Source organism: Hyperolius riggenbachi, chromosome 5, assembly GCF_040937935.1.
Source record: "Hyperolius riggenbachi isolate aHypRig1 chromosome 5, aHypRig1.pri, whole genome shotgun sequence".
NCBI classification, from domain to species: Eukaryota; Metazoa; Chordata; class Amphibia; order Anura; family Hyperoliidae; genus Hyperolius; species Hyperolius riggenbachi.
The window spans coordinates 73,538,261-73,561,493 of NC_090650.1; positions in this window are offsets into that span (position 1 = coordinate 73,538,261).

A 23,233-nucleotide genomic window follows, 5' to 3' on the forward strand; every position below is an offset into this window, starting at 1 on the left:
CTGTAATTACTGTGCACGTAGGAGCGGGCTCCTATGTGCACAGTAATTACAGTGATAGATACACTGTAATTACGTGACGGAATTTTGCGGCGAGTGGCGTCGGGTGATTAGCGGCGGTATTTATATTTACCGGGATGCCCAGCAGGGCTACGAGAGGGGCTTCTAAAATGTGCGGCAACCCGATGGGGAGCCCTGGGGGTCTCCTTATTAAAAGAGACCCCCAGATGCTGAGGCGCCGACGTGCGTTAGCTGGTTTAGACCTGCTTTTCGCAGGTCTAAGCTGACACTCGCAGAGCCGGGACAAGGTCCTCCAGCACCCAAGGCTGAGACACCAAAGTGCTCCCCTCCATCCCTCCCACCCCAGCCGTTACCCACTGATTGCTATTAGACTGAGAGGCAGCCCAGGGCCTCCAACACCTTAATCTCTAGTTATCTGGCTTGCAGTCACTGCCATGTATCTCCTTTTCTTATTTATCTCTGCTTCAAACTCAATAGGGGAATGATAGCTGAGTGAGTTGTGCGTCCCTCCTACACTGCTCCCTGAGGCTGGAGCCTCTTCTGCCTCTGCCTCAGCCCGGCCCTCCTTCCCGAAGACATAAAAAAGGGTAATTGGATACCGTGTTAAGAACTCGCTGGGCGATTATATCGCCTAAGCAAGTTCTTTTCTGTGGGGGGTGTAAAATGTAATAAGATTAGGCGATACCTCCATTGCCTAAGTTAAGAACTCGCCAGCACTTAGAGCTGGTGAGGAGTTCAGCAATAGAATATGGCCCTGTATGTTTCTTTCAGAGTAAAATGAGCCATAAATAACTTTCTTCCTATGTTGCTGTCAAGTTTTGGATTAGCCCATCTCATGTCTTGCTGGGGGATTTTCAGTATTCAGTTTATTCATTACAAAAGCACTTCCTGGAAACGATCTATACAAAGGTGCTGAATGGCCTCCCTACCCCTTTACACACTATTATGACAGCTGGACTGAGCATTGTCCATTAAGTAAGTGCTTTCTAAATAAATAAAACATTGAGAATACCCCATGCGGAGATGGGCTAGTTCCAAACCTGTCAGATTTGTACTACCTACTGTAAGTTACAGCTGCAGAGGAGAAAAGTCATTTATAGCACGTTTAACTCTGAAAGTAATATACTTCTTATTTGGATTTGTTTACATGTATTTTACATTTTACACTTTTTCTTGATAGTGGTCCTTCAGTTGTCTAAAGGTAGTCATACATCTAGCGATGATGGGCAGATTCAACCAATAGACAAATTGGCTGCCCGGTTGCTCAGCTGTCGGCTGCCCATACACTGCAGGCTGATTCCTGAACAATTTCATGCTAAAATGATCTTGAATTGGCCTTGCGACACCGCATCCGACGCCTTGCTGGCCCGACGCTGTCCCCCCTAATTTCAAATGGGTGCGGACTATTTAAGTCACCCACTTGCCCGCGTTACTCTGGCAACCACATGGGGTGCGTGTATGGACAGAGGACAGAGCCTAGAGTCAGGGACGGACACGGACAGGTAATGTATACTGCACTGGGCACCGGGGGTACATTGAACATTAGGGGGGACCATTGCATTTCTCGCTTGTCATGACAGTCCGACATCTTGCAGCATGTTTGATCGACATGCTCGGCCCGAAATTAGTTGTATTATCGATCGGCAATGGACTTGGCGACACCGATCTTCATCCGATTTGGTAATAATTATTGAATTGGATGGCCGATTGGCCGCCAAGTCGCTAGATATATGGGTACCTTCAGTTATAGTTGATGTAGCATTCAATACACTTTGCATTTGTTATTGTAAGGACTGTCACAAAGTCAGGTAAATGACCCACGGTCATTTGCTGTTTGGAACTAGATAAGCTATTTTTGAAACCTTCCTTTGAAATGAGTCAAATGACCCCTGACTGTTAGGTCAGCTCAGTTCAGTCAGAAATGCAGCACTAAATGTGCTGTGCATGTTTATTGCAAGACGTAGGTGTAACGGGCCCAGCCTCTCTGTCCCTCTTCCTTTCTTTCCTCCTTCCTTCTTTTGCCATGTTTTGATGGCAAACTAGCAAATAACATTTTTAAACATATATTCAACTTCCTATTTAAGTGCATTCTTCCTCTCTACTGTATATAGTCCTGAATCACAGTAATTATCTGTGTTGTTTGCTGATTTAAAAAAAAGGTATTTTTTTACATTTTTTTGGTGGACAGAATAGTCATGCACAATAATGCCCCTTTTTATTTTGTTGGGTTTTACCAAAAATAAGACACATTTTTATTCAATTGTGATTTCAGATAAACGTAGTTCCAGTTAATGAACGAGATAGGGACTGTAGGTTTGTTCTTAACCTGAATCTGTTCGTAAGTCGAAACACTGCGCCGTTTCTGTCCCTGTACCTCTTCTATGCCCCCCTGTGCTGCCAGTGTCCCCCACTGTGTCACCCCTGTACCTTCAGTGTCTTCTTCTGTCCCCCCACTTTGTCACCTCTCCCTCCCCTGTGCCCTCAAGTGTACTGTAGCAAAATTTTATTTTACCAGTTTAAAAAACATTTTTTATTGATTTTCTTAAAAACTACAAGGTCTTTTTGAATTTTTTAAATTTCCCTTTTTGACACAGAGTCAGATTTCACATTTTCATTCCGTTCATATCGACGGGTCATTCTAAGGGCCGGTTCACACTTGCGGTTTTGCAAAAACCGCACCGGATGTCCGGACCGCACCGGAGCCGGATCGGACCTGAACCGTACGGTTCCTGTCCGGATCCGGTCCGGTTGCATACGGTTTCCGTGCGGTATGAACACGGTTGCGGTCCGGATCCGGATTCTTAAAGAGTACAACCTGTATAAAAAAAAAAAAAAAATTTGGGGGTCTGGGAGGTCAGCAGAAGGGGGACCTGTGGAATCAGGCCCTCTGCTGTTTAGCACTCACCTCCACCTCCGACATGCTGCCAACATCTCCGGATCCGGATCCAGCTGTGCTGCTCCACTCCAAAATGCTTGCCCATGTGTCCCCAGCCAATATCGCCGCAAAAATCCGCATAGGAAGTGGGGTAGAACATCCGGATTTTTTGCCAGTGTGTTGTGCGCTCTCCGGTTCTCATTGGTTTCCATTGGCCGGATGGTGCAGTCCGGCTCCGCCCCGGATACGGCTGCCGGAGGAGCCGGACCAAAAAATAGCGCATGTTGGAACGGACACCGGAGTCCGGATCCGGTCCGGCTCCGGTCCGGACGAAACGGACACATGTGAACCCTGGCATAGACTTAACATTGCTATGCCGTGCGTCCGTTTCGTCCGGCCAGCATGCGGTGCGGCTCCGGCACGGCTATTCCGGATAGCCACCGCTAATGTGAACCGGGCCTAAGTCGGGTGTTCAGAAGTCATGGATAGAGATGTGGCGAGCGGTTCCCAAACCGTTCGCCGGCGAACATCTCCAAATCCCTGGGGCTCTCACTACTTCCGGGTCACACTGACCCGGAGTAGTACGCCTGCACTGCCCGGCGGAGCGCGTCCTAGATCGCGCTCCTGTTGCCGGGCACTCTGTGCGCATAAGCGTGACGTAGTTCATGACGTCACGCACACGTGCAGAAAGTGCCCGGCAACAGGAGCGCGATCTAGAACGCGCTCCGCCGGGCAGTGCAGGCGTACTACTCCAGGTCAGTGCGACCCGGAAGTAGTAAGAGCTCTAGAGATGTTCGCCGGGCGAACAGTTCGCCACATCTCTAGTCATGGACTACCTGTACTTAAAAACCATTAGGTCTAGCCCATCACCTCCACCTCCAGGCAGAGTAATAGCACAGCATTGCTTTCCAAGTGGCTTAGCTGAAAACCAGTAGGGTAGTGTTATAAATATTATGATAAGTAGAAACAGCAGTGGTAATAGTAAATATTGATTTTATTTTGAAAACTTGATACAGAACTGGGTCATAACTTCAAATCATAGGGCTCCCAGAAAAACGCAGATGGGATATCTCCTGTCTATGTTTCAAAGACAACCCCATCTTCCTCTGTGGTGATTCCTGGGGTCATACAGCAAGTGCAGCCATTCTAATCACCCTCCCCCCAGCAAATGCGGCCACCTTATGCAGTAATTTTTGCAGTGGTGTAACTACTGGTGGAACAGCTGCTGGTGAGCCCATAGAATAGGGGGCTCACTTTCCTCCTCCCACCAACACAGGGCCTGTGTCTGGGGCTCTCTTGTCAGTAGCTGCCATTAGGATGCATAGGATAGTGTACAGTGCTGGGTAAGGTGCACAGTGCAAGTGTGTGGAAAGCATGGGTATATGTACTGCACATGTAGGTAAGTGTACACCATGGGAGTGCAGAGAGCATTGGTAAGAGTACTGTACATGGGCCTAATCACACGTGGCTTATTTTTCAGCTTTCACTATGTTGGGCAACCGCTGGAACTATAATCTGTTGTTCTAAATTGGAAGTTTACAAAAGAAGGTGACTGACCGATGACCTCTATCATCTCATGTTGAGCAAAAGATAAGCTATTTTTGAAAAGCCATTGAGAAAAACAGAGTCCTGAACTTAGTACAGCACAAGCAAGGTAGCATTACGTCCTGAGCATTCCTGTGCCATCTGTTTGAACAATGGAGCACATAGCGTTCATATTTCCAACTATTTCACATTGTAGCTTGACAGATGATTTTTTTTACCACCATTTTAAAATGACAGGGAGTCTGAACACCCCACTTACAAATGACCCACCGGTAATCAGCCTTAATTATGGCCCAACTCTCACAACCCTTCATTATAACTGGAATAATTGTGTTCAGAATGAAATCTTACAAGGACTTTGCAAATAAGCAAATGCAACTAAAATGACATCACTTGTTTTTGTAATACAGAATTAAATGTTTTTTGTGTGATTTCTTCATTGACACAATTATTCAACCACTTAAAGACTACCACTCTTAAGAACAGAGGTTCATTCAAGTGTTTTAGAACAGGTATTGAAAACACTTGGGGATGTCAGCAGCAATCAAGCATAATAAGCACCAATTAGGCAGATTTAAAATTACTGCGATACTCAGTTCCTTCTAGACATTTACAATGTGTTTATGAACATGGTGAAGTAAAGAGAATGGTCCAGGAAGACAAGAGAAGAGGTGAGTGTACCTCATAGTGGTTCCATTTCTTCCCCCTCTTAATGCCCGGAGGGGATAGGTCCTGATGCCATGCTCCTAGCTTTTTTTTAATGTTTAGCTTTAGCCTTAGTTAACCCATATTAACAAATAAGCGTAATAATTCTTAAAGTCAATGGGACTCAGTAAAAAAAAATATAAATAAGCCAGATACTTATCTAAGGAGAGTGAAGACTCTGGGTCCTATAGAGCCTTTCCACTACTCTCTCGGTCCCCGTTCCAGCGCAGGCTCCCTGGTAGCATTATTCATCCAATTTGGTCAATTACTGATCTCTCTCTCTCTGCTGCAAAGCAGGCTTCAGAGGTCTTCCAAAGACAGGTTGCTACATACTGCGAACGTCTTTGGGAGGACTCAGCTCCTGAAGACTTCCAAAGTCCCCCGTGGTGAGGGATTCAAACGGGGGAGCCAGTGCTTAATGGAGGGGACCGCGGGAGGCTCTATAGAACCCAGAGCCTTCCCTCTCCTTAGGTAAGTATCTGGGTTTTTTTTTGTAATGATTACCATTGACTTTTAAGTGTACCAGAGACCTCGGAAACAAAGGAATTGATACTTACCTGGGGCTTCCTCCCACCCCAAAAACACATCCCACGCTGTCCTCCCATGGTCTGCCGCTCAGCCACAATCAGCCCCTGTAACTGGCTCAGTCAGGTTCAGTCTGAGTCTTCTGCACATGCGCGGACCTAGACCACTCGGTATGCCTAAGGTACACCATAATGCAGGAAAAACAGAAAGACCACTATAATGGGGTAGCACCATACTGGAAGCCCTGTAGTAGTAGGATCACAATATAAGAAGCACTGTAAAGTGCTGCTTGTATTTGAAGATGTGACTAAAAAAGCCTATTAACGGTGTGATTTTTAGTGAAAAACTATATTTTCGATCAGATCATTCAGATTGAAAGAATAAATTGCACTTAATCGATTCACAGCATTATAGGATTAAAACCATTCCTGATGTTGAAACAAGTTGGAATCATAAATGCGAAAAGTATCTGTCATGCCAGTTCTTTAACCTGTTAACAGTTTCAAATGAAATGTTTTATTTGAAAGCTGCTGTGCATTCTAAACACATATTGGCATATCTCGTTTGGCCGCCTAGTGCAGCCAAATGAGCGAGCAGCAGGGAGCAGTTATAGTTCCCTGTTCTAGACGGCTTCTTCTCTGCCTCCACCGGTGGCTCTGAACTTCCAACAAATCTTCTGGGGCCGGACCGCATCTGATCACATGATATGACGTGATCATGATCCAGGAGACCGTGTCATGTTACAGCACCATCCGGTGGTGGAAGAGCAATGAGGGAAGAGACTTCCATATCATGTGATCGGAACCTAGAAGACATGTCGGGGTTATATCGCCGCCACGGTGGAGGAAAAATAAACCGATCCAGCCGTCTGGACAGGTAACTATAAAAGCTCTCTGCCACCCACTCTGCATACCCTGCTAGCCTGCCAGGCTTGGGAAGGCACATTTCCCCGGCGGCAGGAGAAAACCGACACCGCAACCAAATAAAGTTTTTACGTTATCTGGCTGCTAAAGTATTAAGGAAACCATTCATAATGCGATTGTTGAGGATCAATTTACCCATCAGCTTCTTTGTTTTCATACAATACGATCTGCCTAATCTGAAAATGCAATCATTCACTAAAAATTTGGTTCTGGAAATGTTTCTTGCGATGGGAAAAAGATTGCTGTCATTTTCATGCCACTGTGCAGCCACATTTATTGCCACTAAAGACACAAATGTAAGGAATCTGAATATAGATAGAAGGGTTAATTGTTTTTCGTGTCACTGGGTTTGTGTAGCATATCTTGTGTCTATTGTTAGAGTATATCAGCTTTTTAGACTCACTAGCCTATATTACAGAGAAATACATTAAAATACCACCTTATCTATTGCTATTTTCCTTTACAATTCCAGAAATAGAATATTGCTAAGACCATATGTATGGTTCTCATGCAAACCGATAATGTGGTGGTGACATTTACAATGTGGTACCATGAATACTGAGTGCCATAGTTACTGACTGCAACTAATCGGATTCTTTTTGTCATTTAAAGCCAGTCCACACCAATACTTTTAACCTACACCCACCTAACACCAGGAAGGGCCTCTAACCCCCCAAACTTCCTTCATGTCCTTCAGAAATCCTCAGTTTTAAAATTAAATACCACCTACTGAAATGGAGCTCTGTGCAACTCCCCACGCCAGAACTGGTTCCCTGGAGTTTGGACATTGCTTTATCTGAAGACTGCACCTCCCTCCAATAGAGAAGAATGAGATGTAAGTTGAGTGGTGAGATAACCACACCTCTGCTCTCATCTCCTCACGTTGCAATCCATAAACTCCTACAACAAACTCCACAATGCTGTGGCCATCTTGTAGCTATGTTCTATAGATTTCACTAGGATGGTATGGTAGGATATGGTTAGTGGCGGTAATATGCAGGTGTGGTTCTTCCATGAAGCAACTTCACGTGTGTCTAGTGAACCCATCACTAATTTTCTGAGAGTGGGTGAGTGATGTGGCGCTGATGCAGCATCCTGGGGATCAGAGCCAGGATGCTGTGGGTCAGCAGAAAGGAGATGCTGTCTTGAAGGAAGCAGAGGAGGGTAAGCATAGTGCCAGGGGCTGCAATGCACAGACCGATGTGTCTCTCATCTCCTGTCCGGCTTTGCACACACACACAACAGGGGAAGAGTAAATGTGACTGGCTGTAATATTGAGAAGTACCAGAACCTGGGCACTGTATTGTTTTTATTTTAACTTTGAAGCTGTAAGCCTGTAAAGCAGCTGTTCTATACTCTGGTTGTCTCTTGACTCCTAGAAATGTTTTTATTTTCTTATCAGATAGACTGTGCAGCTCCTGCTGCATGAGGCGTGCGCTCCCGCCGCCTGCCGTTAGCCCCCCGATCGGTGAATGGGAATATAGTCCCCCGCAGAAAAACCGACAGTCTCTTATCATAGATCGCGGTCTTTCTGCAAAAGAAGAGTTTCCCGTCCTCTTTCTAGTTCCTGGAAGCGTGATCGTACGCTCCCAGGACTTTTTTTGACTAATAGTCAAACTGTACCCACATACATTTTTTATTAAATAATTACATTACATTACATTTAAAATTATCTGTTTACCTTCCACACCAAAATTACCCAAATACATTTTTTAATAAAAAATAAAATAAAAAAAAATTACAATTAAAAAAACAACAACAACAACATAAATAGTTACCTAAGGGTCTGAACTTTTTAAATATGCATATCAATAGAGTATATTATTATATTTTTTTAAATTATAAGCTTGTAAATAGTGATGGACGCAAATTGAAAAAAATTCACCTTTATTCTAAATAAAATATCGGCGCCATAAATTGTGATAGGGACATAATTTAAACAGTGCAATAACCAGGACAAATGGGCAAATAAAATATATGGGTTTTAATTACTTTAGCATGTATTAATTTCAAACTATAATGGCCAAAAACTGAGAAATTATGATTTTTTTCCATTTCTTTCTTAATATTCCTGTTAAAACGGATTTCAAAAAAAATAATTCTTAGCAAAATGTACCACCCAAAGAAAGCCTAATTAGTGGCGGAAAAACAAGATATAGTTCAATTAATTGTCATAGTTAGTGATAAAGTTATTGGCGAATGAATGGGAGGTGAAAGTTGCTCGGATGCATAGGGTGAACAACACTGTGGGCTGAAGTGGTTAATTATGTATGTTAGGGCCTTCAACCCAACAGATTCCTATTAGTTATGTTGCTCTCAATGTTACAGAATACATTGGCCTGGTAGAGCTATTTTGGAACTCTGGCCAAATGGTTTGAGTAATTGGAAACACTGAGGCCAGTTTTACACTGCGAACTGGCGTTTTTGATGCAGTGCAAAGAGTAAATATCAATACTAGCGGTGGAAGTATGGGTAAAACCATAGGCACCCATTTAAATATGGACTATGGCAGTAAATTCCTCCCACATCCTAAAAACATACAGATAAGTTAATTGGCTTCCCCCTAAATTGGCCCTAGTCTACAATACATACACTACATGATCCATACATAGACATATCACCATGGTAGGGAATAGATTGTGAGCCCCTCTAAGGGACAGTTAGTGACAAGACAATGTACTCTGTACAGCGCTGCAGATGATGTCAGCGCTATATAAATACTAAATAATAATAAACCTTCAGGAGATTCCAACATCCTTTATAGCTTTTAGAAAGCAAATTGAGCACAGAAAAAAAGGCAGGCGTTAAAGAGACACTGAAGAAAAAAAAATCATGGTACAATGATTTGTATGTGTAGTACAGCTAAGAAATAAAACATTAGGAGCAGAGACATAAGTGTAATATTTTTTTCCAGTACAGGAAGAGTTAAGAAACTCCAGTTGTTATCTATGCAAAAGAGCCATTGAGCGCCACGACTTTCAAAGTCGCAGAGAGCTCTGTCTTCTGAAGCTTATTATCTCAAGTGTCAGTCACTGTATTGCTTTTTCTTCTGCAGAGGACAGTTCAAAAGTTGACTAGCCCGCTCTGTAAAATCATTTAGTGGGCTGAGCAGTGTGTAAACTGCGAATATTAGAGCATGGTGCAATGTTATATAAAAAAAAAACTATATAAATGAAAATAAAAATATTAGAATATTTTCTTTTGCTACTAAAGTTCTAGTAATTATCCGTACAACACAACCAATTCATTATATCATGATTTTTTTTTTTGCTTCAGTGTCCCTTAATCAGGAAATTCCAATTTACAGACAGCTAATATAGTTAGTTTATCAAATGAATCAGCCAGACTGAAATTTGCATATTTTTCAAAATGTTTGCTTATCGGTATTTGGGAAGATAGTTATTTCCCAGCTTGGAGCATAGTATATACATACATAATTGCACTTGCATTCAGTGGTGACCGTAAAGAGGTGGTTAGACAACAGAGTAATAAAACAAACCATGCAAACATAAATTGCACATTTTGTAAAGTAAAAGTCTATTAACAAGCACCTTATGGTATCTAAATCCCAGGGAGAAATATAAAAGACATCCAGATACTCGGGCCTCCCCTACTGAAGAGGTTCACATCAAATGCACTTTTTTTTGTGTACAACAATTTTTATTTGCTGGTTTTCAGCTGCCTCCATCTGTTAATATAACAGTCCCCAACAGCTACTGAAAATAACAGCAATGATAAACCTCAAGAGAATTATGAAAAAAGTTAGATAAAAAAAAGAAAAGTTAGATAGTAGTGGGAAGCAAGACAAGACAAATAACATTCATATTGAGCTTTTCTCTTGGCGGACCCAAAGCGCCAGAGCTGCAGCCACTAGTGCACGCCGCTCAGTAGGCAGTAGAAGTTAGGAAGTCTAGCCCAAGGTCGCCTACTGAATAGGTGCAGGGTTACTGAACAGGAAGAACCAAGATTTGAACCGAGGCATGTGCAAGTAAAGTCCACGCTTTGAAGTGCTTGTGCACAGAGGAAAAAAGCCAATAAGTAGAGTGTTTCTAACCATACTTAAAGCAGGATTAAACTCAAAGTAAAAATCATATTAAAATCAAGAGTGTCCTTAAAAATATGTAAACCGGTAATCAGCTACTCTAAATATAGCATAGATATAGACATGGAGTCCAGCCTTATTTTTTGTTTCTCAAAATCCTTACAAAGCTATACTGAGGACGAACCACTGTGCAGTATTTTTCTATTCCCGAAGCCAAAGAGATGCTGAAGACTCAAGACTTCCTCTGTCAGTTTTAATTTATGATCTGCAGCTCCCTCAGTCTCTGAAACACAGCTGTATTTAAACAGTTGATTGCCTGAGTGATGCCAAAGACTGAGGGAGCTGGAAATCCTAAATTAAATCTGACAGAGGAAATCTTATGAGTCTTCCATCTAGAATCCAAAATGAGTCAGCACCATCTCCTGTAAAAATAGCTCTTTTATTTCTTAATGGTTAAAAAATCATGATGTAACAAGCCTTGCAGTGACAGCTCAGCTGTTTCTGGCCTCCAGCCCTTTGTCAAGCCATAACGCATAACCATAATCATGGTTATGCCTGATGTCAAGCCATGAGGCATAACCATAACCATGATTATGCCTTATGGATTGACAAAGGGCTTGATACCCGACACAGCTGAGCTGTCACTGCAAGGCTTGTTACATCATGATTTTTTAATCATTAAGAAATAAAAGAACTATTTTTACAGGAGATGGTGCTGACTCATTTTGGATTCTAGATTGGAGACATCTCTGAGTGTGCACAGATGACTGGAGTCATAGCACATCATTGATGTATGGATTCCTTCCATTGTTGCTCGCTACACACTGAAGATTAGTCTTATGAGTCTTCATCATCTCTCTGGGCTTTGAGAATAGAAAAAAATGTCCCTGGAATGCACAGCAGCTTGCGTTTGACTTATGTCTATAAAGGCCCGTATCCACGACACGATTTTTCCAACGACCAGCGTTTTTTTTGAGCAATGAATGATTGTTTTCATGATCTTGCAACATGGGTACATACCCGCGATTATAAGAACGACATTTGTCGATGCGTGAAGACAATTACATTAGGGCGGAATAGATCCTTAAGATCTCTGACGACTCCCGCACAAAGTACTGCGATTGCTTAAATGCCCATTGTGTGCTGCAATCGCTTGAATCGCTTGAATGCCCATTGTGTGCTGCAATCGCTTGAACGCCGGTTGTGTGCTGCGATCGCTTGAACGCCCGTTGTGTGCTGCGATCTCTTGAACACCCATTGTGTGCTGTTGCATGTACCTGCCGGCAAGAAGATGGATCGGGGAACGCTCGTCATCATGGGACACTGCTGCAACGCTAGGTGAGTATTCAGCTTAACTGCTCTACGGCCTCCTCACGCCAAGTCCTGGGGTCGCAGAGTAGCAGAGAAAGCGCAAGCATTCGCGATTGTTCCCTGCCATGACACAGAGTGGAGCTTTGTGATAATCCTGCCAGCCCATGATTCTGGCTGGCAGGCTGTTAAAAAAACCAACAGCTTTTTTTTCTTTTGTACAGCACTGCGATCTAGTGCAGAGTTGTACTGGGGACAGCTTTGTCACTTAGCTGTCTCTTTGAGTGGCTCGCAATCTGATCCCTCTCATAGGTTGAGGTTGCCATATGTCTCGGGGGGAGAGAGAAATTTAAAAAAAGGCAGTTTTATTTAAAATTAAATAACAATAACATCAAAAAATAATCCTTTAATCTAACTCCATTTTTGTTTTTTTAGAACTCCACTTTTATAGGTGATGAAAAATGTGCTGTAAACCATGTTTGCATGTTTGTGATGTCTATAATATTGCTATTATTGTCACGATCATGTTGGACACTTTTTATAAAATATCTGTCTTTATTTTGTAAACTATTTAATTCAGTTTTTCTATGTAAAATCTTAATTCCACGCAACTAGGGCTGTACCATTAGCAGTAGGGCTGCCCTCAACTGATTATCCAACTTTTTTTTTTTTTGCATTTAAAAGTGCGTTTTGGGTAGTTTCCTTTCACCACATTGCTATTACTTTGCAGGGTTTTTTTTACCTACAAAATGTTCAAAAAGGTATTATATAGTTGAGTTGAAATGAGAAAATGAAAAAAAAATCTCATGCTTCAGAGCCAAAATCTCAGTCTAGGTTTCATATACAAACCTGCTTCAGGGTGGAGAAAGAACATACATGACTTGTGAGGCTATCCCATCACTATACACTCATGACATCATCTGTTCCTTTTACTTCTAGTGGAACATAGGGCATTAGCGAAGACTCTTCATTCAGATCTGTTTGTTGCTATTTTCTTGATCTTATTCTGTGTTTTTCCCAGCTTTTCATTTCTTCTTCCACTGATCTTCTCCATAAAGAATTTCTATTGGTAATTGGTTGGTGTATTTCCACAGCTCTATTTGTCAATTTCTCCAGCCATTTAATATTCTTAAAGGACAACTGTATTGAGAATAATATGGAGGCTGCCATATTTATTTCCTGTTAATACCAGTTGCCTGGCAGCCCTGCTGCAGTAGTATCCAAACCACACCAAAAACAAGCATACAGCTAATCCTGTCACATCTGACAATACTGTCAGAAACACCTGATCTGCTACATGCTTGTTCAGGGTCTATGGCTAAAAATATTAGAGGCAGAGGATCAGCAGGATAGCCAGGCAACTGGTGTTGCTTAAAAGGAAATAAATATGGCAGCCTCCATATCATTCTCACTTCAGTTGTCCTTTAAGTCTCTGTAGGCATCTGCTTTCAAAGATCTGGATTTTTGCGGTAATGGATTGTGTGGCTTTCCAAGTTTTACTTACTGCATGTATAAAAGGACTGCTTTCACATTAGTATTAAAAATAAAAACTTTTGTTCTTTGTGAGATGTTTTTATTTCTCCATATGAGATGTTGTTCCATCACTTCAGTTGTGCCCGACTCTTTGAGACCCCATAGACCACAGCACGCCAGGTCCCTCTATCCTCTGCCTCTCAAAGCTTGGCCAAGCTCATGTTTGATGCTTCTATGATACTATATAGCCATCTCATTCTCTACTGGCTCCTCCTACTCCTTTTGCCCTCAATCTTTCCCAGCTTTAGGGTCTTCTCCAATGAGTCCCACCTTCTCACTGTGTGTCCAAAGTGTTTCAGCTTCTTTATACTTGCAATGAACAGTTAAGGTTAATTTACTTAAGGACTGTAAATTCTGAGGTATAAAACTACTTTTTTAACCCAGGAAAATCTTGTCAAAAGTTGGAGGTCGTCTTATATGTCAGGTGTCGTCTTATAGGGCGGGTGCTGAAATTTCCAAGCTGGACTGGAGAATCTGCGGTTGCCGCATGTGTTGGGTTGAGCTAAAAAATGTCCGTGGCCGCATCCCCGGCATATCCGGCGACTGTATGAAAGCAGCAAGGGCGGTGCTGTACAAGTAGTCTTGGAGACAGGGATAGCTGACCAATCCATGCAGGCTTTGTATACAACAACCCGCCAATCGCCAGTAAGGTACATCGCTTGCAGTGATTGGCTGGTTGTTGTATACTGGGTACCACATGCAGTACAGCACCAGTATCTGTACCTGTTCATACAGTATAGCACCAGTACATACCGTACTGTATACAAATGTCCAACAGTCAAGAGAGGTAGTCTTATACGGTGAGTATATCCCAAAATGTATATTTTAACTAGAAAAGTTGGGGGTCGTCTTATGCACCCAGTCATCTTATACACCGGAAAATACAGTAGATCTTCTTGCAGTCCAAGGAACTCTCAAAAGTCTTCTCCAGAACCACAATTTTAAGGTGTCGATTCTTTGACATTCAGCCTTCCTTATGGTCCAAATCTCACAACCATGGAAAACCATGGCTTTAACTATATGGACCTTTGTTGGCAAGGTGACATATTTACTTTGTATTACATTGTCCAAGTTTGTTATTTCTTCCAAGGAATACACATCTTTTAATGTCATGGCTGCATTCTCCATCTGCAGTAAACTTAAATGACAAGAACACAAAGACTGCTAGATACTTCTCCCATTTCTTCCCCCTTCTATATACCAGGAGGAAATAGCTCTTGATGCCATGATCTTAGTTTTTTTATATTGTGCCTTAGGCCAATTTTTACACTCTCCTCTTTCACCCTCATCAAGAGGTTTCTTAATTTGTCTTGGTATCATCTGTATTTCTGAGGTTGTTGATATTTCTTCCAGTAATCTTAATTCCAGCTTTTGCTTCACCCAATTTCCACATGATATACTCTGCATATAAGTTAAATAAATGGAGTGACAATATACAGCCTTGTTTTACTCCTTTTTCAATATCGAACCAATCAGTTGTTCTGTTCCATATAGGGTACATAAAAAGAGGAAAAAGGAGCACACCGATAGTTCAGTACTGTTTGATACAATTCAAGGGCGCAAGTACATAATATAAATCAATGAAAAGGTCCGCTCTGTACGGCGCCTTTCGGTCAACCCGCGGCAGGAGGACATTGGTGCTGAAAGAATTGTGGAGAGATACGTTTTTCATTGATTTGTATTATGTACGTGCATAAGCATTTACTCCCTTGAATTGTATTAAATAGTTCTACACTATTGGAGTATTTATTCCCCTCTTTTTACAGTTACACTACTCATCCCAGTGGCAAGGAGCAGTGCCATAGACTGTGGTTATACTTTTTCGGGAGGACATACATTGTGCCCATATCTCCATACCATCAAGACAAAGCAACTGTGCAACTCATTGTTTACTGTTTATCTATATATGGTACAACTGGGTAAATGAAAAATACACCCATGACAGTGTACAAGAAAAGCTGTTATAAACAGTTTTGGGCAAAACCACCAATGAGGAACTTTAGATCCACTGCTGACTGTTTCTGCTTCAGTGGTAGAATCTGATTCAGCAGATTCCTCAGTGCAGCTGAGAAACACAACAAGGACATTTCTAGTTTTTATTTTTGTCTGAGAAGGAAAACAATCTCTATTTTAGTCACCCGAAGGCCACTCATTACTAAAATGGCCTTGGAATTTGCAGTAACTGGAGAAGTTTGGAAAATACAATGTGCTGAGACACTAGAAATATCTGGCTTGCCGTACATTGTCATTCATTGATTATCTGAGCAGTAGTTGAAATCCAGAATGTGCAGACTGAATTTTGCATTCACAATCCTTCCAAAGAATACATTATTTGCCAAATAAAAGTGTATCTGCTCATAGAAATAGGACGGTATTTGTATCTCTTCTCATAGAAATCTGTGCAAAAGGGTAGTAGAGTAGCTCCCTGGCCAGGGCGATCTGGCACTTTTCAAAATTAGGCTGCTTTCAAATCCACTAAAAAAAAGAGTAAAGAACAAAAGAGAAAGTGCTCTGAGACATGTATTCAAGTGTGGGCAAATGCCCTTCGAGGACAGGCCTCACCTGATTGTATAGGGCTGTTTAGATGGAAAAAAGCCTAGGTCACCATTTGTCCCACTTTCAATAGCTCACTAATAATAGCCAAACTATGGACCGGTCTGCCGGTCTGCAGCTCGGCTAATGATAGCTGAACTCCGTACCCATTACACTATCACTGGCTCTCAACTAAAGCATCCGTCTCACCATAACTTTAAATGTACATTGCAGTCTATGGTGGTGCCAGGTGTATCTGAGGGATGTTATGCTTAAAGAGATACTGAAGCGGAAAAAAAATATATGATATAATGAATTGGTTGTGTACTATGAATAATTACTAGAAGATTAGCAGCAAAGAAAATATTCTCATATTTTTATTTTCAGGTATATAGTGTTTTTTCTAACATTGCATCATTCTATAATATGTGCAGATTACACAACACTCAGCATTCAAAATGATTCTTTCAGAGCAGTCTGTGAACTACTAACCTCTCCTCTGGCAGAGAAAAATAAATTTGTTCACTAACAGTTGAGATAATAAAAGTCAGAAGACAGCCCTCACCACGACTTTGAAAGTGGCTTTTTTTGCATAGAGATAATAACTGGAGTTTCTTAACTCTTCCTTTACTGGAAACAATTAGACTGATGTATCTGATCTTAATTATTTCTTAGCTGTACTACACATACAAATCATAATATCATCATTTTAAATCTCCTGATCCGGATGGTGATTCTTAAATGAACACTTTTAGTTTCTTTCTTTTCTTTCACCCCCTTTGCTTCTTTTTCTTGGCTCTCTTACTACATTTGTATTACAGGAGCCGACTAGTCTTGGGCTAGAAACAGATATTAAAATGTAATAAGGCCCTAGGCAAAGTTGTAGATTTGCATCCCCACTTTGGTCTTTTTGGTAAGCTGAAGTGGAGAGAGGTCAGAGAAGGTGGCAGGTGGGCCCCTTGACACCCACTAGGCCCCAGATACCTGCCTAGGTTGCCTGGTGGATGATCCATTAGGAGTTGGACATCAGCTCCTGACACTTATCTGAGACAGCTTATCTTGATCTTTGTTCAAATCGTTTTGTGTTTTTTAATGTTTGCCAAGCATTGAGATGATCTGTTAAAGAGAAAAGAAAACCTGTAACAAAAATAAGTGCCTCTGGGGGGTACTTACTTTGGGAGGGGGAAACCTCTGGATCCTATTGAGGCTTCCCCTCCATCCCACGAGGGTCTCGCTGGGCCCCTCTGAAGCCACAGCCGACAATTTGTCGTACTGCGGCGTAGGCACAGTAGCGCCTGCAATATTTACCTTATCCAGCTACAGTGCAGGTGCAGCAGCGGCTCTCGGCTTGGGATCAGGCAGAAATAGCCGATCCCAGTAGGGTCCACTCTACTGCGCAGTATAGCGGACCCAACTGGGATCTGCTATTTCCACCTGATCCTGAGCTGAGAGCCGCTACTGCGCCTGCGCTGGAGCCGGAGACGTAAATATTTACATGCCCTCCGTTCGGAGGGGCCCAGCAAGACCACCATGGGATGGAGGAGGACAGGGGAAGTCTCGAAAAGATCCAGAGGTAAGTATCCTCCAGGGGCACTTTTTTATGTTACAGGATTTCTTTAAGATATAAATGTAGGTGGTTTTTTCAACCATTAATATTCTCTGAAAAAAAATTTAGATCGTTAAAATTTCTATACATTTTTTTGAAATAGTAAAAATGATATCTTGTGAAAGTAAAACTGTGTGTGATCCATCAGCAGCTATGACTATGCTTGTCTTTTCCCCAGCGTTGTATTTTACTGATGACATAAAGAATTCCTGTAGTGTCTTATCTGTATCTGATACTACCAATGGTCTCATCAAAGAGGATGTTATGGCTTGCCTCCTTGTTTGTGAGGTAAAAAGTCAAGGCTCGGGAGGATGTGCCGTAAATGTTATGATACTTGGGAACTGCTGTTCCTATCACAGTTAATTGTTAACAGAACTACGTCACATCCTGGACATATAGGACACTGCCATGTATTAGAAGTAAATATTTACTGATGATTCTATCGGGTTAAAGTTCTCATCTGGGGAATGGGGATGTCTGTATTCCTGATGCACATGTTATGTTATGGGAGAAGAAGAACAGTACATGAATCAGATTGCGGACCAATACAAAGGAAATAGAAGGCAGGATTGAGGAGCAAAGTTAAATAGTAATTCCACTGTAGTTTATACAAATATAAGTACTAAGTGGGGAGGGGGGGGGGGATGTTTTGTTAACTATATTGAAGGGTGCGGGTAAGGGGGTTGTCATCTGGCTACCTGTACAAAGGAGAGGGGGGAAAATATATCTTTTTAGATATACTGGGGGTGGGGGTGAGTTCTTTAACATTTGTCACCAGTACAACAGCCAATCTGCAACTAAATGCCTGCAACTAAATGCCACTAAATATTATTGTTCAACCCCAACTTGCAGTTGCAGCTGCTATAACCTTCTAATACATTTGGTGGAAACCATGGCAACAGCATACAGCTTGGTGTAAAAAATATCCAGAATTCTCATTTCTCTGCATCATTGGTTCATAAGTAACCACAAAAGACAGAAGCAAACATTTCAGGCACCCTTTCTCATCCCTACATTCTCTAGTTTTACTGCAATGACACATCCATGCACAAGGAGGAGGAGGAGCCTATTCGGTCCATGAGTGTACCAGAGATTTGTATGCTGATTGCAGAAGTTGAAAGAGACACTTCTATCAAAGCAGCAGCCTCAGCTGACAGTGATACTAAGCAGCTATTGCAGGGGAGCACATGCAAAGCTCCAGAGCAGCCACCAGAGTACCACAGGTGCATACATGCAAAAAGACGCCAAGAAATTTTGTCACCTGAAATCTAGTCCAGTAGAACGATCAATTAATACCCCCAAAATCCCAGGGCAAAATTCCATGACTTTTCAGGTCGTGCCTAGTAAAAAGAGATTTTTTTTTAGGCTTCAGACTCTCTTTAAGCCATGGAGCAAAAATGATTTTTACTTGTATATTACATTTTGGTTATGGGGATAAAAAGCATTCTACATGTTATTCCAGGTAATGTAGTATGTGTGTGCCAAATTTCATTCATATCAGTTCAGCCATTGTTGCATGATTGAGTAACAAACATCCAAACTTTTGCATTTACTGTATACTATTAGTGATATAACTGGATAATATATGGTCTACATAAAAGGTATCTGAACTGACATGACGAGATAAACATGTGTATGTAAAGTGCTATTCCTGCATGCACTTTTTTCTCTCACTGAAAAGGTTAAGAATTCAGATATGCAAATGAGTTTTTCTCTAGTTTTACCTAGTTGGACTATAGTGTAAATCTAACCATATGCTAATAGATAGCCACCCGATGTGAAAATCTCTCTTCAGTAGGAATCAGATCAATAGGAATCGGATCAGTATCTACTATGCTGCAGTGCAACATTATGGGCAGTTGATCGACCACAGTTCTGCCCCTCCCCCGATCAATGGAAATTTTCCATACTGACGGCTCAATGGGACATGTTGATGCATAGATCTTATGCACATTATATCAGAATGATCGAATCTGTCAGGAATCAAACTATAAAATCAATAAGCTTGTAGCTACTTTACGCTCATTGACAAGTAATTACAGACATAAAACTCTCAGCTGGCAGAGAACAGTTACTGTGAGCAGGGAATAGATAAAATAATTAATAGATAGCCGTAACTTGCTTTATTCTACCCCTCAGCCCATGCTACTCCATATAAGGCGAAGGCCCCACCCCATCACACAATTTCTGGAGGCTGGGTTGCCTCTTCCACCGCCTAGCCCAAGGATTGGGCAACTTGGCCCTCCAGCTGTTAAGGAACTACAAGTCCCACAATGCATTTGCCTTTATGAGGCATGACTGTGGCTGTCAGACTCCTGCAATGCATTGTGGGACTTGTAGTTCCTTAACAGCTGGAGGGCCTAGTTTGCCCATGCCTGGCCTAGCCTCTAGCTGTGTAGCCTACCCCCAGATCTGTGGTTGCAGCCTAATCGTGCGACATTCCTCTTTGAGGAGAAAGGAAATTTCATGTGAACTGAGGGTGAGCTACAGAGCTGAAGGCTGGGCTGTGGAGGAGGTAACCCAGCTTCCATAGAAAACTCAATGGCATTTTTCCGTAATGGTGCTTTTTCTTTATATGGAAAAGCATGGGCAGAGTAAAAGAAATTGTGGCTATCGTAATTCGTTATAACATAAAGTTAGTGTCCTCCCTGACACTAACTTAAATTTACATTGGAGGTCCTCTTTAACCACTTTTTCCATCACTACAGTATATCTACGTCCTCTGCGACTTCATCTAAGCCACAAGGACATAGATATAAGTTGTGTATCTGAAGCACAGCTGTGCACAATTGGGCTTGCTCCTGAGCAAAACCTCTGGCACTTTCTGTTGCAGCACTAATTGGTGAAAGGGAATATTTGTTCCCTGAGCCAATAAGATTGATTTTTACCATTAAAAATACTTTTATTTAATCTTTTATCTTTTTTTATCTACAATACGAGCGCTTTGATTACAGGAAGATTTGGGTGCAGCCGCCACCACCATTTATAATTGCAATATGTGTTATACCCATTTATTACATTATGTGGATTGTTGTTGATGTTCGTCTTTCTCCCTTTTTACATAGGATATTGTACATTTCGGTGGTAACGAAACTTTTAACATCTTTTTATATGCTATTTTTCTATGATATTATTGTATTCTTGTATTGCATCTTTTGAGGATGTTTGTCTCTTTAAGGAGCGGCTTGTGTGTTTCCGGGGGTGGAGTTTACTCCTCCCTGGTTCCACATAAATTTCTCCTTGGACAGGTTCATTTTAACTACGATTAAGGGCAGATGGTAGGCCCGATACGCGTCAGTTGATCCTGTGATTTTATTGCATGTCTGTGGATTTTTTGAATAAAGATATCAGCCTTTTACTTCAACCTGGTCTGGATTGCGGATCCTTTTGTACATATCCATTTCGTTATGGCTTGGCTTGCCTGATCCTGCACCGACTGGTATGATGTTTGGGGGTCCTGGGCTAATATGAACTTTCCTCACTGCCGCCACCACCATAGGCTGTAATAGGAATTATAGCTATAGCACTGCCCACAGAGTAACTCTGGCGCCATCAGAAGACGGAGCTGAAGTTACATTTAAAACACTGTAATTCGGCCTCCAGCAGTAGCTGGAAGCCGAATTACATCATTCCCCACTATCCACGTCGACCTAAAGGGGGAATAGTATTTAGCGCGGCCGGGAACTTGTGCAGCAGCAGGATAAGCTATACCGGCTGTATCCTGCGCCCAAGTCTCCCGGCGCCGATTTTATATGTATCTCTACAATAGCACTTTTTTTTATTTTTACACTGGATTTGGTAAAACTGAAAAGTACTGTTTTTTTCTACTTGTTTCCTCTTTTTCCTATTAAAATGCATAGAAAACAAAAATTGTTTGAGGTGAAAAATGCCATACAATGAAAGCTTAGTTAGTCTTGAAAACAAATGATATATATTTAATTTGGGTGTTATTAGGGATAACGTTATTTCTAATTAAATAGGGACATAGCTGAAATGTCAAAACTGCTCTGGTCCATAAGGGGGAAACAAGGTTTAGATGTGAAGGGGTTAAATGAGTAGGTGGTGGATAGGTTTGCTTTAAGCATTTATTATCAGTATCTACAGTATCTCTATATATACTAGTTAGCAACATTTCAGTTTTTTTCTTCCTTTTGCATTACAAGACCGTTGTATGACTGCTGAATTCTATGTGTAGTTAAGCCACATCATCCTAGCTGCAAAGTACATCACTGTCATTCTGTGAAACACATTCGCTCAGAAAAGCTATTTTAACTCCATCTAGAGGAGAGAGATAATATAGCCTGGACATTTCAGACTTGATCAGTTGGAGTGTTGAACTGCCTTTGTCTCTTTACCCCTCAAACATCAGTCTTGAGTGACATTAACATAATTCCTTTAGATGTTTCAATTATTTATCTGAAATTGCCTGGACTCTTGCAATGCACATTCTTTTACAGAAGAGTTTCCATTAAGTCCACCCAGTGAAGAGCAATGAAAGAACCCATGTTTATGCTTTTCCCAGGTGCCTAAAGCAGTTAGACTTTCACAAAAATATATGTCACTAAAATGAACTTTAGACATCTTCATTTAAAGTACAGCTAGAGGCTGATTGGAACATCTCTCCTGGTTTTATTGCTGTCTGTGTGTGTCCTCGCTGGGAGGTTTCTCCTCACCTCCATCCATAAAACAGACAACTGGAAGGGATAGCTTTTATTGTTCTGTCTTTATAGCAACTATCCCATTTGTCATAGTGCCGCAGCACGAGTCAGGTAAGACCCATAAACCTTTGTACAGACACCAAACTTTTTATGGCTAAAATGATTGCTGTTGTTTTGTTTAGTTTTTTTTTCATCATTTCAGCAGTAAAAATGTTGGTGTCAGTACAAATAAGCCTACCTAATAATCATTAAGTGTCCCTGCGTCCTGTGCATGTGAAACACTGACAGCCGTTAGGACAGGACGCAGGGCGGATGGGTGGCCGAGCAGGTGGGCGAGAGAGCGAGCGTGTGACCAGCGGGTGTGCGCGCGACCGGCGGGTGCGCACGTGGCAATTACCGACCTAGAGCCTGTTTTCAAACGGGCTTAGGTCACTAGTAATAATAATAATAACAATGTAAAGTGGAACCACAGAACAAATTCTTGATTTAAAAAAAGGTGTCTTTCTTTTCTGCTAGGAGTGTTATCAGATGTGCAGTGAAGATCTCCAGGTTTCTGAGATACGCATTCCTATAAGTACTTAGCTAAACCTCCTTTTGGAGGCCATCGTTTTTTTTCTCCAGTCTTCATTTCAGGTGCAGCCTTGAGCCTGTCATTTGTCTGTCTGTCTGATGAAATGTGTATACCATTTATGATTAGCAGCACAAGGAATATTATGTTTTTATTGCTAGACTAGTGTTAGGCCTTCCCTGAGAGGGTCCGTCATCATTGTGGGGAAGTCTATTAGGTAATAATCTGTGCACACATTATTTACTGAAGCTAACACCCTCCTTTGCCTGTTTTGAGTGCTAGGTGTGTAATATAGTCCAGTTACTGGAGCTCTGCACATCCATGCAGATAAATCATTCAGGTATAACTTCTGTTTGAAGTGCTGCCATGTCTCCCGCAGTTAATTTTCCACTGGT